Source organism: Solanum verrucosum, unplaced genomic scaffold (genome assembly GCF_900185275.1).
Source record: "Solanum verrucosum unplaced genomic scaffold, falcon-dt-bn FXZP01000088.1, whole genome shotgun sequence".
Classification (NCBI taxonomy): domain Eukaryota; kingdom Viridiplantae; phylum Streptophyta; class Magnoliopsida; order Solanales; family Solanaceae; genus Solanum; species Solanum verrucosum.
Window position 1 is genome coordinate 178,336 of NW_026020077.1, and position 10,558 is coordinate 188,893.

The window sequence follows — 10,558 nt, forward strand, 5'->3', positions numbered from 1 at the left end:
GCGTGTTTTACTAGAAAAATATAGATAAAGGAAAAATGACTATATTTTCGAAAAATCGATCAAACTTATGGTTTAAGAGAAATCGAATTTCCAAAAGAACAGAGTCGCCACTTAATTTTTTTAGTAAAAATCAAGAAAAAAACTTAAGGTTTTCAAAAGATTTAAACAGATAAAATCAATTGAAAATAAAAGGGTTCAAAGTTCAATGTACATTTCGAGAAGGTGTTAGGCCCTCGGAATGCCCGCTAACTCGCGGTTGACCGGCGATTTGACTCAAAATGATTTTGACTAATTTTTAGAGAAAATATTAACCAAGCAAAATCGCTTTTCATTTATTTATTACATCTTTTATGATCATTATTCTATATATATATTTAACTAAGTAAAGAACTCATTTTTTATTTTTTATTTTTTTTTATACTTATTGCTATTATTTTTCTAATTAATTATTTTAAGGGGACATAAAAAAGAAAAGAGAAAAAAAAAGAAAAAAAAAGGGGAGGGGGGGGTCATTCTAAAGGGAAACTACTTAAGTATCGACAAGACTAAAATAGAGCTAAGTAATAAATAAGTTATATATATAAGAAAGAATAAATATTTTAACCTTTGAATATAAAGAGAAACGACTATTTTCAAAAAATTAATTAAGTTAAAACTAATTCATATAAAGAGTTAGTCACTACAATAACAAATAAATATAAGAGGAGGAAGGAGAAAATTTGAACTCGGGCTTTTGCCCAAATTCAGGGAAAAATAGACTTTGCAACTTCTTTGAAAATTAATTCGAAAAAAAAAAGGATGTAACAAAAATAAATTATTTAACTTAAACGCTTTGAAATAATTTAGAAAGAAAAGTAACTTTTTCAAAATGGTCAAGTAAAGAAAACTAATTAAGTAAGACGAAATAAATTATCATAATCAAAAGTGGTTCATCTTTAGGGGATTTAATTAAGCCAATTAACAAATCACATAAAAAGGGTTAGAGAGTTAATACGAACAAGTGAATAATGGTAATAACAAGAGAATGCCCGAATTTGGGCCCAATCTATTGGACTTTAAGCCCATTTTCGCCCCAAAGACCTGTGTATACAAAAGGTGTATATCGATGTATACAGGCAGTATTTTGATCCATTTTTGTATATATCGGACTGTATGTCGAACGTGGACAACCTACTTTGAATTTCCAGCACCTGTATATCGCTGTTCTTTCTATATATACTTGTGTATACACCGTGTATACTGCCCTTTTTGGGGATTTTGGGATCTGAAAATTCAGCTTCCAGCCCTTGTACTTCCCGCAATCTGTTTGTCGCCTATTTTGGACTCGATGGAGATAAGCATTGGGCCGATTAGGCCCAATTCACGAAATGCAAAGAGAGAGGATGGAGTCCGAACGAACTCAAAAAGATTTTCACATGCAACGGAGAAAGAGAGGCATAGTTAGTAAATTCAAATTTTAATGACATGAGAAAAGAATGCATTTAAAGAATAACAATACCAACTCAAATAACGAACAAACCAAAGCAGGAAGGCAAAATCGCATGAATTAATGTATTAAGGTCTTGGGCAGACAAATAATACACTTAGTATATATAGGGACAGAAGCAAAAATGACGTAATTAAAGGATTGTTATCTTCTACTAATCAATGCATTCAAATGGTGAAGAAAGGAGGAATATGTCTTTACGGTGAAATGGACTAGCAACGGGCTTCTTATAATATGACAAGTATATAATTCAATGCATGAGTAAAGTAGCAACTAATGCTGACAACTTGGAAAATGGAAGGACTAGAAACAAACTAGCAAAAAAAAAAAAAACACTACCTCACATTTATACAGCTTCACTGTAAATGGTGAGCAACTCTTTAAAAAAATCTGATGAAATAAAATGACGGCAAAAACTCGATTCAAGCATTTCATACATTAACAAGTCATGGCTCATAAATACCCATTACTGATATTTCAAAGACTAGCATGGTTCATGATGCGGCTAGTGAGGAAATACGAACAACAAGTTTACTCAAAATGGCAAAAAATGGAACGAAGCAAACTAACATTAACGAACACTCCGGAAAATTATCGACTTAGCCTTTAACATAGTTGGATCGAGACAGATTAGAGAGAAGACCGACTCAATATGCAAGCTAATAGGGACCGTACAACTAATGTTATTATTAATGGGATTTAGAGCCGCAAATAACTAGTGTATGAACCACAATATTTAAGTGAACACGAATAGAACGAGCACCATACCAAATAAGAGGTAAAATCACTCAACCCGCTAGCTAAAATGCGTGAAAACGACCCCTTCCTATCGGACTGAGAAAAAGGGCATTCTAAATCCAGAAAAGGAAATCACAACACCATCCTAAGCTACAGCCAACCGACAAGATTAGCAGTATAATCGACAAGAAAATAGAAGGAAAAACAATTCAGAAGCGCATAAAATCGGCAAGACTCCTAACTAAACGGACTCAAGTTTGGATAAACAAAACGAAGATGCGTCACTGATTTCGAACCTAAGAACAAGCCAAGATTACTTCCAAAATTTCAACATTTTCATATAACTTAGAACCTTCAAACAGTGAACGATTTGCACCTTAAGAAAATGAACGACACAAACATAAAATATGTATGTTTACCTTCCTGAGTGCAGCAAACTGGACAGCAATGAGCAGAGCAGCGAGAAAGAGCCTTCACCACTGAAAGAAAATAAATTCCGAACACTCCGGCGAACTCCGAGGATACGAGAAAAAGGAAATCAAACTAAAAGAAAAACTCAGGTTCTTTTGAAACTATTTGAGAGTACTTTTGTTCAACTATCCACTCTCTATTTTCTAACTTCTCCAATCCCTTTTTTATGAATTATAATTCTCTATATCCTAGTCTCAGTCAAGAATCCCCTCCCCTCTTTCGACAGTGAATAACACACAACTATATAGAAGGGAGATTTTTGGGATCGAAAAAGGGGGGAAATCGGGTAGATTTTTGGACGAATTCCAAATTCAAAAGTTGAATTCCTTCACCAATTCGGACAAACACCTTTTTCTTGAGGTTTTGACTCATTCCGAAAGGGGAAAGGAGGACAGAGCGCGTGCCTGCTGTCTGCTGCCTGCTGCAATGTTAATGGGGATAGGGACGTTGGAGACGAAACAAAAATTTGCAGCGTACGTCTCTCTGTTGCTGCTGCTTTCTGCGTGAAGAGATGTTGCGACTGTGTTGCTGTTTCACGCGTCTGGAATTGCTGTATTTCGACGCTAGCTTCTGGGTTTTGCGTCTGGTCACGCGAAGAAGAAGAAAAACTAGGCAGGGTCGGGTCGATTTGGTGGAATTGGGCTGCTGGAAGGAAAACAAAATGGGAATGGTTGGAAGTTTGGAATGGAACGTATGTATGTCTGTATGTATTACTGTTGGTTTGGAATTGGAAAAATTGGTGGGCCAGGGTTGATTTGGGCTGCTGGAAAATTTCCAGATAGGCCCAAAATTGGTCTTCTAAGAGGGTTTGAATAAAAGGGTAGATTAGGCTAAAATTGTAATGGGAACTAATTGACAACTTAACCAAGCGGATTAGAAAGGTTGCCAAATGAATTAATTTTAGAAAATTCGGCTAGAATTCGAATAGGAAAAATTAATATAAATTAATTGATGAGCTTCTTAATTTTAACGAAATAAAATAATTGACTTAATTATAAACTAATTAATTTTTAAAATATAAGCTATTATTTAAACCAAACTAATTGACCAAATATTTAATTAAAACAAAATACTTTTCAAAAGATTTTCTAATATCATAACATATACTAATTATATACGTAACTATATAAAGCATATTATTATTTAAAAATTATAAAAGTGACAAACTAAAAAAATAAATTTCAAACTATATATGTTTTATTTTATTTTGAAATTTTATAAAATTAATTATTTTAAATCGTTTGAAATTGAAGGAGCTCGGTGATTAATCCATATTGTGGAGGTCCAAAATTGGGTGTCAACACCGCGAAGATAGGAACAAAGGTATGTCAGTGTATATCAAACCAAAGGCAGGGAAACAAGTAGAAATCAGTGAAGCTAGTGACGTTAACATTGAGTTCTATCTTGACTAGAAATGTTGCTGGTGATTATTCGTATAAGTTGGTCATTTTGTCCTCCTAGCAAGCACGTATGTCTTGACATTGGCATCGAGTTTGTTGACGCACAACCGCAATTGGCCATAGGTCCACAACCACCCAACACCTTTCAACTTCACTTCATTAAGGATACTTACATCGGAATTAAATCGATTATATAATTCCGATGTAAGCATATCTGCATTTCCGAGTAGGTGGATGAATAATGCAATTAATAATTGTTGTAAATCTTACGGAAAATACCTTCATCACGAACACTTGTACCGGATTCACAAAAGCTTGTACTTCACCTATAACTCTTATAGGGGCGTGTCAAAAGACACTGTCCTTAAGGATATTTCACTCGATATGGGTTTATCCACTAGGATTCAACAAGCTCTTCTAGTATAAAACTAAGAGCCAGAAACTAACAACGATTCAAAGAATAAAACCCAGCACACCAATAGAATATAGAAGGAAAGATTTACTCTCAAAATGTATTGTGTTCTCTGCCACTTTGTGATAGAGGAAGACTAGATTTTTATAGAACCATACATTAGGCCAAAGCCTCCAACGGTTAGACAAAGGAATTAAAGACAATAATGAGGAATAAAGGCAGAAGTTTTGAAGACCAATTAAGAGGAAAACTGCCATATTTTGACCAACATTAATATTGCTTTATAGGATAATTAATAGAAAGTTAACACTCATTTAAAATGATGAATGTAGAAAATAATATGAACAATTCTTTTTGAGATACTAGAATCATTTTTCCAACAATTCCCTACATATCTCAAAAAGAATATTAATATATAGAATGAAATAAGAAGTTTTGCTAGGTTTTCACATATGAGTCTACTGCATCGAATTTGGTGTCCGTAGACTATGAACCAGACCTAGATAAAACAAGAATAAACTTACAGAATAATTTGATGAAGTTTAGAACTTCTATGAACCAATAATTCTTTGTAAGTCCAGCGTCTTATTCTATCACATTATACTCGCACAATCTTTATCGTTATCACGGTTTTGCGCTAAGAGGCCATGCGCGTGTCTTGGTATTCATGAGAGCTCTAGAAATCTGTCACAATTTCATAGAAGCGGCACCACTTCACACTCATATAGGTCCAATCATCAAGTGTATTCTGCAGAGCAATACACTACCTATAAAGGATATGACTTGGATTAAGAGTTTAAGTCGGCCTCACTTTGCCTTGCAGACTGCTGCACTATATTCACACATCATAGGAGGGACATAACTTTAGAGTGCTTACTTGACAACTAATGACTTGTTATTACCCATATGAACCTAATTCATGGAATCTCCAGTCACATAGGTTGGGTTACCATCATTGTTGATCTTCTCAAATGACAAAAGTCTTACTCCCCTCGATGTTTCATTAGTCAATGAATTGATCAGATTCACCTTCGACTACACATTATTTATTTACGTAAATAATTAATCTCACTGCAGTATTTTCATCACATTGTGTCTCAAACACATATATCTAATTTAGTCACATAAAAATTGGTTTTATTCCAATTGGAATACACACTAAGAGTTCTCTTAACCACTTAGTCTCATCACCAATCAACTCCACAACAACTAATTTTAATTAATTGTTTTTATATTATGGCATTCACAAAAATGTATCAACTTCTGTTTACCCTTTTCATCATATATTGTACCCTTCTTGTCCAACAAAATACTCAATCAAATCACAATTGATTACCACAAATATGTATATGCAACATTTATTAGCATACAATCCAAAATCTTAAATTTGATTTTTCCTTTCTTAGGATCATGTAGCACAACTTTAGCAAGACACCCCTATACTTTCAAATATTTTATAATAGAGAAATAACTTTTTCAATGTTCATAAATTTTCAATTTTGTATGTCACAATAGCATATTAAAACATATCAAAAGACTCCATTTTTATTTCTCAACAAAAAATTACTTTAGCATATCTAGAGAAATAGTCAATAAATGTAACACAATAACATTTGTCACCTTTACTCATTTCTTATACAAGTCTCAAAAAAAAAATGAAGAGTTACTTTGAACAATTTAAATACTCCAAACACAAGCATATAATTTTTTCTAGTATGCACAATTCCAACACAAACTTCACACTTCAAGTTTTTATAGAAATAATACACTATGTACTATTAAAGTAAAACTAATTAAAAAAATACAAGTTTAAGTTCATGTCATAATTCAAATGAATCAATCAAGTAAATGTAACCACTAGCATTTTCATATTGAACAATATTAACCACAAATAAATCATGCTCAACATATCATCATTGTCTATAATAACATTTGTTAACACATTATCAAATTCAAATAAGCATTCATTCAATCTTTTTTTTTCATAAATCCATAAGCATCAATCTAGCACAAATATTAAAATCATGTACCACCTCAAATAATGTCAATATTTTCATATGTGAGTTTCATAAGAAGAGCTTTTCCATTGTAAGAACTAGAGTAGTTCTAGAATCACCAACATATGTAAATTTTTCTTCTTTTCTAATTTGGGAACACAAAATAATTTTAGCTAGCATAAATGTACTCAACATTACAAAAATCTAACACCAAATTTCTCACTTTCACATATTAGCCACAAGATTCGCTTGATAAATGACCACAACAATTTACATCATCCGCTTAGTCACATTTATTTTTATTTAGCGGGATTATCATTTCTCTTAATCTTCTTAAATATAGAAAGATATGATGACTTAATTTGCCACACACAAATTCAATAAAAATATGAACATATAATATCATCACATACCTTATTAGCTTGAACTCACAAAGATTTAGTCATTCTCTTATAATAATGATTTATTTGTCTTACCTCTTCAGTCTAAAACGAGCAACATCCAAGTGAGAAACATTAACCTCAACTAAGTGGGCACCTTTGGGCCAACCAAAATTTTCACTTGGAATTCCACTAAACCTTTCTTTCTCTTCCTTTTTTCTTTTGTTTTCATTGCATACATTAACCATCTTAGAAATTAACCATAACACAATTGCTTTATCCAAATTCAACTTTCAGCCTCCTTTTCACTTTCTTTTTTATTTCCCCTCAAATTTTCAAGTAGTATTTTTCGTAAAATTAAAGTATAGAATATCCTTAAGATTGTTGTAAATCTTACGGAAAATACCTTCATCACGAACACTTGTACCGAATTCACCAAAGCATGTACTTTACCAATAACTCTTATAGGAAATTCTCATAGCTTGAGGCGTGTCAAAAGACACTATCCTTAAGGATATTTCACCCGGTATGGGTGTATCTCCCATGATTCAACAAGCTCTTCTAGTATAAAACTAGGAGCCAAAAACTAACAAAGATTCAAAGAACAAAACCCAGCACACCAATAGAATATAGAAGGAAAGATTTACTCTCAAAATGTATTGTGTTCTCTGCCACTTTGTGATAGAGGAAGCCTAGATTTTTATAGAACCATACATTAGGCCAAAGCCTCCAACGGTTAGACAAAGAAATTAAAGACAATAATGAGGAACAAAGGCAGAAGTTTTGAAGGCCAATTAAGAGGAAAACTGCCATATTTTGACCAACATTAATATTGATTTATAGGATAATTAATAGAAAGTTAACACCCATTTAAAATGATGAATGTAGAAAATAAAATGAACACTTCTTTTTGAGATACTAGAATCATTTTCCAACAATAACATCATTGCATAACATCTTTGCGACAAGATCGCAACCCTGTTCGGAAAGGTTTCGGAGTTGATACTATCATACCAATAAGATCTTCTAGCTCCGGAAACACAAGATTGATAGGCAGAGCCGGACCCACCTTTGAGGGTGTACGTGCACGTGCACCGCTTCATTTTGGAACTTTATATATATATACGTATATTCTTAAATAAATGTGCACCCTAATACATATAAGTTAAGTTGGTGTAGTGATCCAACACTTGGTCATTGCGCTTCTTAGCAACTCGCAGTTTAAATGTAAAAATATAAGATGAAATTAATGATATTAATAAATATCAAATTTTGTATGGAATATATTATAATTCTTAATAAATTTAAAGAGTAGTTTTCTAAATTCAATTGACTTAACTATGATATTTGTTAATATAATATAATTTTGACCTTTAAATTTTAAATAAGACACGTGTCTCTCATATCTAGACGTTACTTGACGAAATTGTAACACCCCGACTTTTCAAAACGTCTTAATTAACTTGTATCTTCGTGGAAAGATAAGGAGGGTAGGTAATAAATTAAAAATGATATGGTATGTCATATTTTAAGTGTTCAAGGGTTGTATCTCAAGTTTTGAAGTTAAGTAAGTGAAAAAATAAAAGTTGGCGAAAGTTATCGTAAGTTCCTTTTTAAAGATTTCTCTGAAATTTGGATCAAATGTATTGGATGTTTTCGCCCAATATATAAAGAGTTGGAAGGCCTATTACCCATTAAATCGAAGGCTTTCAAGTCTAGTTTGCAACGCACAAAACCCCGTATCAAATCGACATCAGAGTAAAAAGTTATGAGGGTTTTACTAGGGACTGCCGGTGCAGAATTCGGGTCGGATCCGGATCGGGTTAAAATTATGGTGTGTTGGCTTATTTAACGTTTTAAGCCATGAAAATATTTCATTTCAGTTCCAAACCAGAGAGAAAGCTTAAAAGAGGGTTCCTATGGAGTTCTAGCATGATGAAGGTTAGTTTTTGATGATTTCTACCATTAAACATTGCCCCCGTGCCTAGAAACGTAATACCTACACGTGGCAATCGTGTTTCCCTTCTATTAGTTGTGTTTGGAGCTGGTTTTTGAAGATATAAATTTGTAGTTATTGGTGTTTCTTCAAGTTTTAAACTTGGTTAACTAAGGTAATCATCTCGGGACTCTTTTATGATTGTTTTTATGAATTTCTACGGATGTTTCGACAAGTTGGGGCAATATGGCAAATCTGCCGATTTAAGATTAATTATGAACTGTTTATAGGTGCAAACCAATTGTGTATATATAGTGTTTGCGAAGCTTAGGACATAAGGAACAACTTTCGTGAAGGAACTACGGTCTTTCGAGCATTCATTGGAAAGGTATGTTAAGGTTATTCCCTTCGTTCGACATGTTTCCTTAGAGGTAGTTAACGTTGGTGATCTTGTAGATGTAATTGTTAATGGTTGACTGATTTGGTGGTTATAAAGCCTTATTTTAGGGACTCACAATCTGTTAAGAAAGACCCTAAGTTAGGAACGACTTGGAGATTATTCATACATATTGTTTATAGTTAAATTGATCGCCTTTAGCCTATTCAATTGTTTGTTGTCGTCCTTTGGGCTATTGTGGTTAGTTGTTGAGCTATGAACTGTCTATGCGGGCTATGATTTTGTCTAATAGGACTATGTTATTGCCAAAGAGGGTTATGCGTTGCCCACGGGGCTATATTGAGCCAAAGAGGGTTATGTGTTGCCCACGGGGCTATATTGAGCCAAAGAGGGTTATATGTTGCCTACGAGGCTATTTTGACGCTAAAGAGGGTTATGTGTTGCCCACGAGGCTATGTTGATGCCAAAGAGTGTTATGTGTTGCTTACGGTGCTATTTTGATGCCAAAGAGGGCTATGTGTTGCCTACAGGGCTGTGTTGATGCAAAAGAGGGTTATGTGCAGCCTACAGAGCTATGATGTTGCCTAAGAGGGCTATGTGCTGCCTACGGGGCTATATCGTTGCCAATAGGGGCTATGTGACTTCTTACAAAGACAAAGGGCTATCGATATGGGTATGTAGATTGATTTGACACCTTCTGGGCTTATAGGGGCCTAAGTAGGTGGTATGTTATTTGTACCTGCCGAGCTTATGGGGGATTGGTTAGGTTGATGTTTGATCATTTTTGTATTGTTAGATTCAGTAGTGGGTTAGCATGCTTATTTAAAATTTTGGTTTCCTTACGTGATTGCTTTTGGTATATTATGATACTTGCTCATTTAGTTAATAACCTTTCATACTCTCTATAATATTTTGTATTGATGCTCCATTGCCTTGGGGGAGCTGCATTCATGCATGCAGGTCTCGACAGATGACCTCCTCAGTAGCAGGATTCACCTTTATCCGATTTGCTAGCCCCTTTCCTCCAGAGCTACCAGAGTTGGGAGGTTTGTTACCTTTTGTTGTATATATCTTTAAGGGTAGGCTGGGGTCCTGTTCCACCAATCTTTACTACTCTTAGAGGCTTGCAGACTAGTGTATGGGGTGTATAGCTACGTTATAGTCATACTGGCCTAGGTTGTTGCTTTGCTGAAGCTTGTGGATTGTTTGATGTATTGTATTGATATATTCCTGCTTTTAGTTTTGGTATAGACATCATGGTGGCCTCGACAACCCAATCAGGTTTTCTTTGCTAGTTGGCTATTTCTTTATATGAATTCTTGGGAGTAGCTGTTTCATTTA